This window comes from Heterocephalus glaber, unplaced genomic scaffold (assembly GCF_053883595.1).
Source record: "Heterocephalus glaber isolate CG9 unplaced genomic scaffold, H.glaber_assembly_v1.0 deba00001813, whole genome shotgun sequence".
Lineage (NCBI taxonomy): Eukaryota > Metazoa > Chordata > Mammalia > Rodentia > Bathyergidae > Heterocephalus > Heterocephalus glaber.
The window spans coordinates 288,657-303,100 of NW_028258484.1; positions in this window are offsets into that span (position 1 = coordinate 288,657).

Here is a 14,444-nt window from a genome sequence, read left to right on the forward strand (position 1 = left end):
TAAAATGACTTTCTTATTTATTGATATTGCAGTGCTCAGGCCTTGAACCTGAACCTATAAGTGCTTCTTGGTCCTCAGATTCTCCTGACACCGTGACATGTAGCATGTGTCTTCTTATGTGCAGATTCAATGGCTTGTTTTTCTTCCCCTTGTAGAATTTCCTGAGATTTTCTTTGAATCTAGTTAATAATGGTGAGAATACAGGCAATGTGTTTTCTGACAGCTTTGATCTCACAGATATTTGGTGTTATGACTTGTGTAAGCCTCATGTGGTCATAAGTAGGGGCTTTTGGGAGGTGGCTGGATATAGGGTGTGTGCTGCTGGGATGTGAGGTTAGGATTGATTCACAGTGCAATGCTAGGATTAAGGGTGTGAGTGCTACCTGCCCTAGCCTGGATAAGATATAAGGGACAGAAAGAGCTGCTGTGTTGCTACTTGCTTGTAGCTTGCTGTTTGCTGCTTTCCGTTTTCTGCTTGCCATGAACTGTTTTTCCTCTGCAAAGCCCCTCTGCAATGCTAACCTGGCTTGGAGCCAGCCAGTTATGAACTGAAACCTCTACAAACTGTGAGCCAAATAAACCTTTCCTCCTTTAACTTTGGATGTCAGGTATTTTGTTTCAGCAACCAGGAAAGTAACTAAGACACTTGGTCATGGTATCACCTGTCACTTTGGGGTTGTGCAGCTAGGACAGCTCCACATGCAGGTCACCCAGCTGTTTCAGCAATTCCTCTTTCACACTTGTACTTGCAAGACTGAGAGCAGAAGATCACTTGAGCCCAGGAGCACAGATGCAGCCTGTGCAACATAGTGAGGTCTTGTCTCTTAAATAATAATAATAATAATAATAATAATAATAATAATAATAATAATAAATTATCCAGTCTACAGTTGATGGGCATTTGGGCTGTTTCCAAGTTTTAGCTATCACAAACTGTGCTGCTATGAACATGGGTGTACATATATCACTGTGGTATGATTCTTAGAATTCTTTGGGGAAGATCCCCAGCAGTGGAACAGCGGGGTCAAATGGGACTTCCAGTCCTAGTTCTTTGAGCTATCTCCATACTGATTTCCACAGTGCTTGCACCAGTCTACACTCCCACCAGCAGTGGAGCAGGGTTCCTCTTTCCCCACAGCCCCACCAGCATTTGTTATTGGTTGATTTCATGATAGCAGCCATTCTTTCTGGAGTGAAGTGGAATCTCAGTGTTGTTTTCATTTGTATCTCTCCAATGACCAGTGATGTTGAACATTTTTTTCATGTATTTATTTGCTATTTCTACTCCTTTGTGTGAGAAATGTCTGTTCATTTCAGATGCCCATTTTTGGATTGGGTCTTTAAATTTGGGAGGTCTGATCTTTTTAAGTTCTTTATAGATTCGAGATAGTAGACCTTTGTCTGAGGAAGAGCAGGTGAAGATTTTTTCCCACATTGTGGGTTGTCTCTTCACACTGCTGGTGGTTTCTCTTGCTGTGCAGAAGCCTTTTAATAAGAAGAGATCCCACTTGTTGATTGTTTGTGCTAGTTCACGGGCAACTGAGGTTTTGTTCATAAAATCTTTTCCTACACCGATGTCTTCAAGGGTTCTACCTAACCTCTGTTCCAACTGGTTCAGAGTTTCTATTTTAATATTTAGATCTTTAATCCATTTTGATTTTAGTTTAGTGCATGGTGAGAGATATAGGTCTAGTTTTAATCTTTGGCAAGGTGAAGCCCAATTTTTCCAGCACCATTTATTAAAGAGGCTATCTTTCCTCCAGTGAGGGTGCTTGGCTCCTTTGTCGAAGATGAGATGGCTGAGTGTGTCTGGTGTTGTTTCTGCATCTTCTAATCTGTTCCACTGGTCCTCAAGTCTGTGTCTTTGCCAGTACCATGCTGTTTTTATCACAGTAGCTTTGTAGTATAGTTGCAAGTTGGGGATTGTGATACCCCCTGCCATGTCTCTGTTACCTAGAATTGCTTTTGCTATTCTGGGTCTCTTCTTGCTCCAAATGAATTTTTGGATTGTTTTCTCAAGGTCTATGAAGTATGCTGCTGGGATCTCAATTGGAATTGCATTAAATCTATATAGCAGTTTTGGAAGTATGGCCATTTTCACTATATTAATCCTTCCTACCCAGGAGCAGCGGATGTCTGTCCATTTTCTGATATCATCTTCAATCTCTCTTTTCAGAGTGCCATAGTTTTCAGAGAAGAGGTCTTTGATTTCTTTCGTTAGGTTGATTCCTAGGTATTTCAGTTTTTTGGATGCTATTGTGAAAGGAATTATTTGCCCTATTTCTGTCTCAGTGAGTCTGTCATTGGTGTAGAGGAAAGCTATTGATTTTTGTGTGTTGACCTTGTATCCAGCTACTTTACTGAATTTGGTTATTAAGTCTAGAAGACTTTTGGTGGAGTTCTTGGGATCTTCTATATAGAGTATCATGTCATCTGCAAATAATGACAATTTGACTTCTTCATTTCCTATCTTTATTCCTTTTATTTCTTTCTCTTGTCTAATTGCCATGGCTAATGTTTCCAGAACACTATTGAACAAGAGTGATGATAGTGGACATCCTTGTCTTGTTCCTGATTTGAGTGTGAAGGATTTCAGTTTTTGACCATTTAGTATGATATTGGCTGTTGGTTTTTCATAGATGGCTTCTATCAGTTTGAGGTAGAGACCATCTATTCCAATTTTTTGTAGGGTTTTTATCATAAATGCATGTTGGATTTTGTCAAATGCTTTTTCTCCGTCTATTGAGATGATCATATGGTTTTTGTCCCTAGCTCTGTTGATATAGTGTATTACATTGATTGATTTTTGTATATTGAACTGTCCCTGCATCCCTGGGATGAATCTCACTTGATCAGGGTGTATGATCTTCTTGATGATCTTCTGCATTCTGTTTGCCAGTATCTTATTAAGGATTTTTGCATCTATGTTCATTAGTGAGATTGGCCTATAGTTCTCTTTTTCGGTTGGGTCTTTCTCTGCTTTGGGGATCAAGGTGTTGTTTGCTTCCAGGAATGATTTTGGGAGTATTGCTTCCCTTTCAATTTCATTGAAGAGTTTAAACAGTAGTGGCATTAGTTCCTCTCTAAATGTTTTATAGAATTCAGCACTGAAGCCATCACGGCCTGGGCTTTTCTTAGTTGATAAGTTTTTAATTACCTTTTCAATTTCATTGCTTGATATTGGGTTGTTCAGAATTTTTAGGTCTTCTTCGTTCAACTTTGGTAATTCATATGTATCTAGGAATCTGTCCATTTCTTCTGTATTGTCCATCTTATTGGCGTATAGATTCTGGAAGGAGGTATTGATGATCCTCTGGATTTCTGCTGGGTCTGTTGTCATTTCTCCATTTTCATTCCTAATTGCATGGATTTGGGCCTTTTCTTTCCTTTTTCTGACAAGGTTGGCTAAGGGTTTGTCAATTTTGTTTATTCTTTCAAAGAACCAACTCTTGACTTCATTGATTTTTTGTATCATTCTCTTAGTCTCCATTGCATTGATTTCGCCTCTGATCTTTATAATTTCCTCCCTTGTATGAGCTCTGGGGTTGTCCTGTTCTTCTTTTTCTAGAAGCTTGAGGTTCAGCATCAGGTTGTTTAATTGGGCTCGTTCTGTTTTCCTAATATGCGTATTCACTGCTATGAATTTCCCTCGTAAGACTGCTTTCATTGTGTCCCATAGATTCCGATATGTTGTATTGTCATTGTCATGTAATTGAAGGAACTGTCTGATTTCTTCTTTAATTTCCTCTGTGACCCATTGGTTATTCAGAAGTGTGTTGTTCAATTTCCACATGTTTATGAAATTTTTTGAGTTTCTTTTGCTATGGATCTCCAATTTCATTGCACTATGGTCTGATAATATACAGGGAATAACTTCAATTCCTTTGCACTTACTTAAGCATGTTCTATGTGTGAGTATGTGGTCTATTTTTGAGAAGACCCATGTGCAACTGGGAAGAATGTGTATTCTGATTTTGTGGGGTGGAAGACTCTGTAAACATCTGTTAAGTTCATTTGTTCAAGAGTTTGATTGAGTTCTAGTATTTCATTACTTATTTTTAGTCTATTTGATCTATCTATTTGTGACAGTGGGGTGTTGAGGTCCCCCACTACAATTGTATTAGTGCATATATGACTTTTCATGTCCGTTAGTATTTGTTTTATATAGTTGGGCACACTAGTGTTTGGTGGATAGATATTTATGATTGTCATCTCTTCCTCTTGGATTCTTCCCTTTACAAGAATGTAGTGTCCTTCTTCATCTCTCTTAATCAGTGTTGGTTTGAAATCTACTTGATCTGCCAAGAGGATAGCTACTCCTGCTTTTTTTTGGGTTCCTGTCACATGGAGTATTGTTTTCCACCCTTTAACTTTCAGTCTATGAGTTTCCTTTTGAATTAAGTGTCTTTCTTGTATGCAGAATATTGTTGGATTTTGCTTCTTGACCCATTCTGCCAGTCTATTTCTTTTAATTGGTGAATTGAGACATTAACATTGATGGTTATAACTGAAACGTATTGACTTGTCATTGTCATGACTTTTTCTTTTTGTTGGGTTCTCCCCCTTTCCATTTAATTTCTTGTCATGCCAGATGGGTTCATTCTGCTTTGCTTCCTGGGGTTGTGATCCTCAACATCTGTTCCTAGGATATTGTGTAAAATTCTTTGGAGTGCTGGTTTGGTATTCACGAAGTTCCTAAGGTGCTCTTTGAAAGTATCTTATTTCTCCATCCATTTTGAAAGATAGTTTTGCAGGGTACATCAATCTGGGTTGGAGGCTGTTTTCTTTTAGGGCTTGGAATATGTCACTCCAAGCTCTTCTTGCCTTGATGGTTTGTGTTGAGAAGTCTGCTGTGATTCTGATGGGCTTTCCTTTGTATGTGATTTGTTTCTTTTCTCTGACTGCTTGGAGAACTTTGTTCTTCTGTTGTGTTTCTGGAATCTTAACAATTATATGCCTATGTGTAGATTTTTTTTGATCAAGGCTATTTGGAGTCCTATATGCCTCACTTATCTGTATGTCAAGCTCTTTTCCCCTGCTTGGGAAGTTTTCTGCCATTATTTCTGTGAAGAGATTTTTTATGTCATCTGCACTCTCTCCTGTTTCTTCATTGACTCCAGTCAGTCTTATGTTATTCTTCTTTGCATCATTTAGCAGCTGCTGGATTGATTTCTCATGTTCCCTTATAATTTTGAAGCAATTTTTCTCTTCCTGGTCACTAATTGCAATGTTATCTTCTATATCTGAAATTCTGTCCTCACATTGGCTCATTCTGCTGTGTAGACTTTCAATGGAGTTTTTCATGTCCTGGAAATCTATTTGCATGTTTTATGGATTCCATTTGTTTCCTATGTTGGGATTCCATCATGTTCCTCAGCTCCTCTCTAGATTTATTAATCATGTCTTGCACTAGGGGCACAATTTCTCCTGTTATCTGAGAAATTATTTCTGATTTCATTTTTTCCAGATCCCCTTTTGTTGCCAGTTCAGTGGGTCCAGGTGGTTGAGTATCAGAGTGTTCCATCTCATTTCCCTTTGGGGTTGCTGTAGGTGATCTGGAAGTCTGGTTTTGAGACTTATTTATGTGTTTTCTCATTTCAACTGGGGCGGGAGGCTGTTGGCGCCTGCACAGATTACTTCCTCTGAGCTGGGAGAGGTGGGCCAGGGGCCGGGAGCAGCAGTAGGGATGGTGACCCAAAAGCCCTTTCCTGTGGGCTGGGAGCAGCAGGAAGGATGGTGGCCGGGAAGCCCCTTCCTCTGGTCTAGGAGCAGTGGGATGGCGGTTCAGAAGCCCCTACCTTGGCCCGGGAACAGTGGGACTCAGCACCGTGGTCTGGTGGTCCCACAGTGTGGAAACAAGTGGCTGCACAGAGGAGCGGGGGGGGGGGTGTCCAGGGGACCGCTGCCAGGGTGTGGGCCGACTCAGCATGCCCTGAGCGACTCGGGACCTCGGTAGGGTGTCCGCAGACCTGCCTGTCCACAGTGGGCTGACCCAGCATGCTCCGTGGGACCCAGGACCTCAGTAGAGTGTGCACAGACCCGCCTGTCTACAGCGGGCCTACCCAGTGTGTTCCGCGTGACTCAGGACCTCGGTAGGGTATCAACATGTCTCCAACTTTCCTGGTTTGTTTGTTTATTGTGTGTTTGTTTTTTTTTCCTTCTGTTGCTGGCGATTGAACCCAGGACCTCACACACACTAGACAAACACTCTACTATAAGCTACACTCTCAGCTGTCCTGTATTTCTTATCCTGATCAACTTTTCATTTTATAGCAGATGTTTCCTCAAGTAGAACATGCAGTGCATACTTTCTGAAAAGTCCATTGCTCCTCTAATTTTATTTGTATTGTCAGTAACTAAGGTGAATATAGCAGCTAATTCAGGAATATTCTTTTCACACCTAACAATTGATTTTATCTAGTCACAATAATCTCATTTTCCTTTTCAGGAACCCATGTAGAAATGGACAGGCATGACTCTATGTTAACCATGAAACATTAGTGAAATTCTGATGGTATTTCTGGGGAAGGTTTCCTTGTTTCTAACAAAGAATTGGAGAAGGAAAAGGCCTTGGTTTTCTCCTTTGCATGTCACAATATCTGGATGTTTTGGCTAGAAGTGCTGCAGCCATCATAAAACACAAAGATGAGACCAATGTTTGAAAAGGGCAAAATCAAGAAAACTGGGGGGAAAGGGAGTTTTTCTGTTTACACACACACACACACACACACACACACACACACACACAGAGAACCAGTTTTTTCAGTTTTACTAGCTTTTCCCAGAGATTATAAAAGAAAACACAAACTAGTTGGTTAACCTACAGATATCAAAGGGCTGCTCTCCATTCTAGGGAGAGAGAACACTTTTCTTATTGAGTGATTTGAGCCCATACTAGTTGACAAACAATAAAAACAAATCTCAGTGTCCTGGGGATATCAATATCCCTGAGACAAACGAACAAACAAAAACCCTTAACAACCAAAATTCCTGTTGTTGACTAGTGGGCAGTGATCACCAAATAGTCTCATCATCAAAAACCCCACTATAATGCCGGGGATTTGGCTCAGTGGTTCTGCCACCTGCTTCACAAGTGCAAGGTCCCAAGTTCGATCCCCAGTACAAAAAAAAACCCACTATGAGAAATAAGTCACTGTGCACAGATCAGAACCAAAATCAGAAACTTGGCGAAGAATTAAACCTAATCTAGAAACTAAAGCAAAAGAAGAGCAAGCAAACACTAAATCAAAATATGCAGACTCAGTGAAAGTCAAGCTGCATTGCTTCCTGTAAGTCCTCATGGGCTGGGCAAACAGCCCCTAAGGGCAATTTTCTTGACTCTGCTAAGGAGGTCCCTCCAGGTGCTCTTGGGTACCCCTCGGCTATGGCGGGAAACAGCCAGCACTTAAGACAAGAGGAGAATGTTATTTACAAAATAATTGTAAGTTCATACTTCAGAGAATGGATTGCCAAATAAGGAAACATGACATGTTTTGGGAGGAAAAATGAGACAAATAGATTATTATGGTTAATAAATCTGTCTGTTCACGATGTGAGGGGAAAAAAACCACAAAATTTTCACATGAACATTGTATCCATACAGGTTGTAACAGACCTTCAGTTACCACATTACGAAAGTCAGAAAGAAGTATTTTAGGTCAAAGAGTCAACAACTATAGGAATAACTCAATTAGCATTGGTTTAGGGATTCTAGAATGTGTCAGGACCCTGTGTGTTTTGGTTTGGTTTACCTCAGGATCCAAAATGTTTAGTTTGTAATTTTCTCCTAACTCTGAGATGTGACATATGCACTTAATTGCCATGGTAGCATTCCAAAGTGTCCATTTTATTTCACAAATGAAAGTGAAGCTGTATCCCAAGTATCATACCTTAAGCCTTCCTGCCTGCTGGGCTCCTTATTATCTTTGGTCCAGTTTCAACTATTGCTTGTTGAAGAAAGCATCTTAACTGATACATAAAACCTTTTTTTTCATAAACAGATGATTGATACTGTCTTTCTCCTTTGAAACTTAATTATTCCACTAGATTTTGTCTAAGAGCAAGTTTCCCTTCCACTTTTTTCCTGGCTCTGCTGGGCCTATTATCTGTACTTTTATGTGCTCACTCAGCTCAGCAAGATGATTCTCAGTGACTAGGAAAGCACCACCAATGAGTAACTAACCCTCCAAGATCCTTCCAAACTTTGAATCTAAGTTTCCTTCAGTGTGAGTCAATTTTCCATCACTATAACAAATGCCTGAGATAATCAGTTTATAAAGAGAGAGAGTTTATTTTGACTCACAGTTTTGAAGGTGTCAGGCCATGTTCCATTGGCCCCATTATGTTGGGATCCTTGGTGAGGTGGCACATTATTGCAGGGAGCACTTGATGGAGCAAATTCCTCACCTCATGGCCAGAATGTGAGGAAAAGACAAAGAGACCAGGGTTTCACAATCCCTTTCCAAAATACCCCGTCAAAGAGCAGAAGACCTCCCACAAAATCCTCTCTTCAAGTTTTTAAATCCCCCAATAGCACAACACTGGGGAACAACCTTCCAACACTTGGGTCTTTGAGGGACACTTACCCAAACCACAGCACTTCTGTTGTTCTCAATGTCACAGTGAGGTTTTCTCTCAAGTTTGGTAAAGGTGAACAAACTTTTTAACTAATTTGGGTTCTGTTTTATAGTTTCCATAAACTGTGTTTTAAGTATCTATGATACACTGGGGTAGCTTTCTGGAATGTATTTTATTCTACTGTGGTACTCCTGTGTGTTAGAGCTTAAGCAGGAGTGAACATGAATTGTAATCTTATCTTGTTCCTTTGGAGCTTAATAAGCATTTGACAGTCATTCCTAAACACATTTGCTTCCCAGGGAAAGTGCAAACAATGAAAATTGGCAAAATCAAGACATTTCTAGTCCCTGTGAACGTGAGACTCTAACAACCTGGATGTTGCTCAACTGATGATCTGCTGAGATCACCCTATCATGTAAGAGTAAAATTAAAATGTTTGAGACCCAGCTTGTTTATAGTGGCAAAATCCGCACCCTTTCCCTTAAAATCTTAAAATAGGATGGAGGTACTGGTTTGGAGAATGTGGAGATTTGTTAGGGACGATCAGGATCTACCCCTGAATCAGTATAGCACTGTACAGCCTGTGTCAGGGGCAGGGGTGAGAAGGACGAATACATTCAACAATCACTGTGGACTTCTTGTTTCTGGTCCATATAAGGGGCTTAGAAGTCACTGCTTAATCCTGACAAGTGAAAAGTTGAACAAACTAAAAACCCAACAACTCTTAGATCTATCAGAGAAGTGAAGTCATGGAGTCAATTACTGCCCCCCAAATAACAGAGACAGACTGATAAACACAGAGAATCAAAACTTACCAGAGGAGACGCTTACCAGCAGAAGCTTCTAGTAGGGAAACCCGACCTGTAATTGACAAAAGGCTCAGTGTAGTAGACAAATCTGAGGGACAAAAACCCCACAGGGACCCAGTTACTGAGGGACCCCATACTTTTGTGAGTTTGACCTCCAGGATCTCAACCTGGCCCTTGCAGTGAATATCAAGGAAAAGTTCCAGTTGTTGAGAAAAGGGAAGATGAACCATTTTGACAATTCCACACTGTTCTAAGAAGGCTTGCCCTTGGGAGAAACTAGTCATACAAAGCCTAACTTGCTAAGGTTTTATCAGAGTCAAACTGACCTGGGGAAGGGGAAACACCCACCTATACCCCATTCTAGCCATCCTACCTAATGGGAGGAAACACTAAGAAGTACTTCACAAGGTAAACTAAAAGGAAAAACATAGTTTGAAGAGACTGGTTTAGTATCAGAACCAGAGTCTGATATGGCAGAAATGTTAGATCGGCAACTTTTAAAAACTATGATTAATAGGCTTAATGAACAAACTAGATAACAAATAGGTTGTGTGTGGTGGCAAACGCCTATAATTCCAGCATTTGGGAAGCTGGGAGAGGAGGATCAAAAGTTTGAGGCCAGCCTAGGGTAGATACCAAGATCCTGTCTCAAAAAACAAATAAACAGCACATGAATGGTATTGTTGCAGAAATCTCAGAAAGAAATACATGGAGACACAGAATTCAGGTAAAATAATAAAATTTCTTCTCGCAAGCAGGCGAGACCACCAGAAACAGGTCTGGTTAATATCCAAGCGCCCCTTTGTTCAGGGTTTCTCTTTTTATATCCTTTTAAGCCATTATCTCATCCCTAGTGGTCTTTGATGTGTAAATACAATTCCAGTTCCTATTTACAAGTCACAGACACAAGATAAGCACATATACATTGTAAATTCACCCTGGCATGGCAACTTTGTTAGGTTAATGAAGTTACTGTTTAAAGAGTCAGATAACTATCATTTTAAACAAGGAGTTATGGGAAGAGCAAATCTTAAAAGAACACAGTATTTATTTTGCAACTTCTACAACTACCTTAATATTCAACCTATTAAGTTATCTAAAACTTTTCCCTATCAGTATAAGCAGAGAGATATAAATTCTAAGAAATTTTTTAAAAGATATGCTAGAGATCAAAAACAATGTAACAGAAATTAAAAATGCTTCTGATGGGCTCATCAGTGGTCTGGACATGACACAGAATCTCTGAGTTTGAGGATATAATTACTACTAGAGGGCCGGGGATTTAGCTGAGTGGTTTCACCATCTGCTGCGCAAGTGCAAGGACCGGAGTTCAATCCCTGGTACCAAAAAAACAAATTTAATACTAGAAACTTTGAAAGCTAAAAAGCAAAGAGAAAAAAAGACTGGGAAAGGAGAAAGGGGATAAAAGGATTGAAAAGTAGTAAGATTTATTATATGCATGTACCAATTTCCCAAAATAAATATCACTACTCTTTAATATAAACATGCACTAAGAAAAATAAATAAATAAACAGATTTTTTAAAGACTGGAAAAAATAATGGAATAGAATACCCGAGAACAGTGGAACAACTACAACTGCTGTAACATGTGTGTAATAGGGGGCAACAGAAAAAGAGAAAGGAACAAGGCCTGGGGATTTAGCTCAGTGGTGCCACCACCTGCCTCGCAAGGGCAAGGTCCCGAGTTTGATCCCCAGTACCTAAAAAAAGAGAGAAAGGAACAGAAGCAATATTTGATAAAGTAGTGACTGAAAATTTCTGCCAAATTAATGTAAGACACCAAACCACAGATCCAAAATGTTCAGAGAACATTAAGCAAGATCCACCCCCATAATACTACACCTAGGCATATCATGTTCAAATTTTAGAAAATCAAAGATAGAGAAAAAAGATCTTTCTAGGCATGGTGGTACATGCCTATAATTCTCATATTTAGGAGACTGAGGCAGAAGGATCACAAGTTCAAGGTCAACATGAACTACAAGGCCAGCCTGAGCTACATAGATACTCCATCTCAAAAGACCAAGGAAAGAAGGGAGGGAGAGAAGGATGTTGAAAGAGTGAAGAGGAAAACAAACTTTACCTATAGAGGAGCAAAAGTAAGAATTACATATGGCTTTTAGGAAACAATGCAAACAAGAGAATGGAATGAAACATTTAAAGCGTTGAAGGGGAAAAAACTGGCAACTCAGAATTCTCTACCCTGCAAAAATGTCCTTCAGAAGTGAAGGAAAAATACTTTCTTAGACAAACAAAAATTAAAGGAATTGGGCCAGGGATTTAGCTCAGTGGTTTCGACACCTGCTGCACAAGCGCAAGGACCTGAGTTCGATCCCCGGTACCAAAAAAAAAAAAAAAAAAAAAAAAAAATTAAAGGAATTTATTTCTAATAAGCTTGTCTTACAAGGTGTGTCAAAAGAAATTCTTCAGAGAAGAGGGAAAAGATAATAGGTTGAAACTCAGATCTACTTAGAGAAAGAAGAGCACTGAAGAAAGACTACATGAAGATAAAATAAAACTTTTCTGAAGGAATAAATGAAGACAAAGCTTTTGTACATAGGGAGGAGAGGGGGTTTGAGGGGGAATGGGATAAAATTAAATTAAATTAAAGTTTTTATTCTTATTTTTAACTGATCTAACACTTAACAGTTTGTTCAGAATAATAATAACAATAATGCTTAGCATGCATGAAGCCCTGTGTTTGAACATCAGCACCTCCAAAAAAGCCAACAATGTATTTGATTATGCATCTATGTGTATAAATGAAATGTTTGATAGCAGTGATACAAAAGAACAGGGGATAGTAACAGGGATTATCCTGTTATTATAAAATATTACTACCTTTGAGGTGGTATATTGTTATTTGAAACTGGCCTTGAATTAGTTGTAAGTGTGTATTGCAAATGATAGGGAAACCACTAAAAAAGTAAAAACAGGAGAGGAAAATGGAATTCTATAAATTTTTAATTTAAATCATTTAATTAAAACCTATTAACTTGTTTATAGGAGACAAAGTAAAATAAGAACTAGGGAAGCAGATAGGAAATGGTGACAAATATGATAAAGATTCGTCCAACTCTATCAATAATCACTTTGGGTGTCAATAATACACCAGTTAAAGACCGAGAATTCCATAGATTTCAGAACCAACCATACATTATCTAAGCCCACTTTAAATATAAAGATATATAGAGATTAAAAGTGAAGACATGAAAGAAAAAAAAGTGAAGACATGGAGAAAGATACACCATGCTGAAAGATACACCTAACTGAAACAAAACAAGGGGAGCTATATTGATTTCAGATGAAATAGACTTCAGAACAAGAAAAGTTATCAGAGATAAAAAGAACCATTGCCTAATGATAGATAAATGGGTCATTTCTCCAAGAATATAGAGCTGCTCTTATAGTTTATTTCTAAAATGTTGCCCAAAAGTCATATATGTTCAGAGATACGGCTTTCAGAAGATAATTGCACTGTGGGGCACTATACTCAGCAGTGGATTAATCCAGTGATGAGTTCATAACTGAATGTGCTGGTAGGAGGTGAGGCTTAGTGGGAGGAGGTGAGTCAGTCAGTGGGGGTGTATATTTGGATGGTATCTGTGCTCTGGCTCTTTCCCTGTGTTCTGCTTTCCAGTCACCAGAAAGTGAGTACCTTTGCTACACAATGATCTTCCACCATGATGCTCCTGCCCTGGAGTCAGCAATCTATGGACTGAACCCTCTCAAACTGTGAACAAAATACATCTTTTCTCTTTTAAATTGCATGTGTCAGGTATTTGATCCCATGGAAAGCTGATTAATACAACAGTCTCTAACATGTATGCATCCAACAACAGGGTGAGATAAAAACTGAGAACTCCAAAGTGCTACGGCACATGCCTTTCATCCCAGCTACCTGGAAGGCTGAGACAGGAGGATCATAAGTTCAAGGCCAGTCTGGGAAACTTAACAAAGTAAAACGAAAATTTTATTTTTAGTGTCTCAAAACAAAAGATCTGGGGATGTGGTAGAGTGATTGCCTAGAAAGTGTATGAGGACTTGGGTTCAATCCCCAACACCAAAAATAGAAGAAACAGAACAAAAACAAACAAACAAAAACTGATAGAACTGCATATTCCGCCTACTGTACTGCTTCAATTCACATCATTCTAAGCTTTTCTGGAGGTCAGGGAGCTTGTAATTACAGTGAACCATATCTGAAATCCCCTCCTGTCATTCTTTTCTTTTTTTCTTTTCCTTTTTCTTTTTGTTTGGTACTGGGGATCAAACTCAGAACCTTGCATTTGTGAGGCAGGTTGAGGCACCACTGAGCTAAATCCCTGGCCCCCCTCCTGCCATTCTTATATTCTTAGTTCTGCTGTGTGCGTGCATTACTGGGGATTGAATCCAAGTGTCTTCTACTGCTAAAATATATCCCCAGCACATTTTTATTTTGAGACAGGGTCTCACTAAAGTCACTAAGTTTCCCAGGCTTGACTTCAATCTGCCATCTTCCTGCCTCAGCCTCTCAGAGTGCTGGGATTACAGGTATGAGTCACCGTACCCAGCTCAGCTCTGCTTTCAAGAGTGATACATACTAGGTCTTCTCTGTTCCCACAAAGTATTTTGGAATGCTCTGAAGCAGATATCTTCATATTTTTTCAGCTCCAAAGGAAATTGGTATAAATTTCTTTTTGGAGTATAATTTGTCAATGATTCCCTTTTTATTGTAGTCCTCACACCCTGCAAAAATCAAGGTATCCAGAGCTGATAGTGCTTCCCTGGTTATAGTCTGTTCTGAGAACCCAAGACTCCTTTCATTAAGAAGATAGGAGGAGGCCAGGGATTTGGCTCAGTGGTTTCAAGGACCCAAGTTCGATCCCCGGGATAAAAAAAAAAAAAAAAAAAAAAGAAGAAGAAGATAGGAGGAATGAGAAAATGTAGATAATTTTTACCATTTTGATGAATTATTTGTGTTACAAAATAATTATTACAGTTGGGGATATAGCTTGTACTAGAGTACTTGGCTAGTCTGTGCAAGGCCTTGGGTTC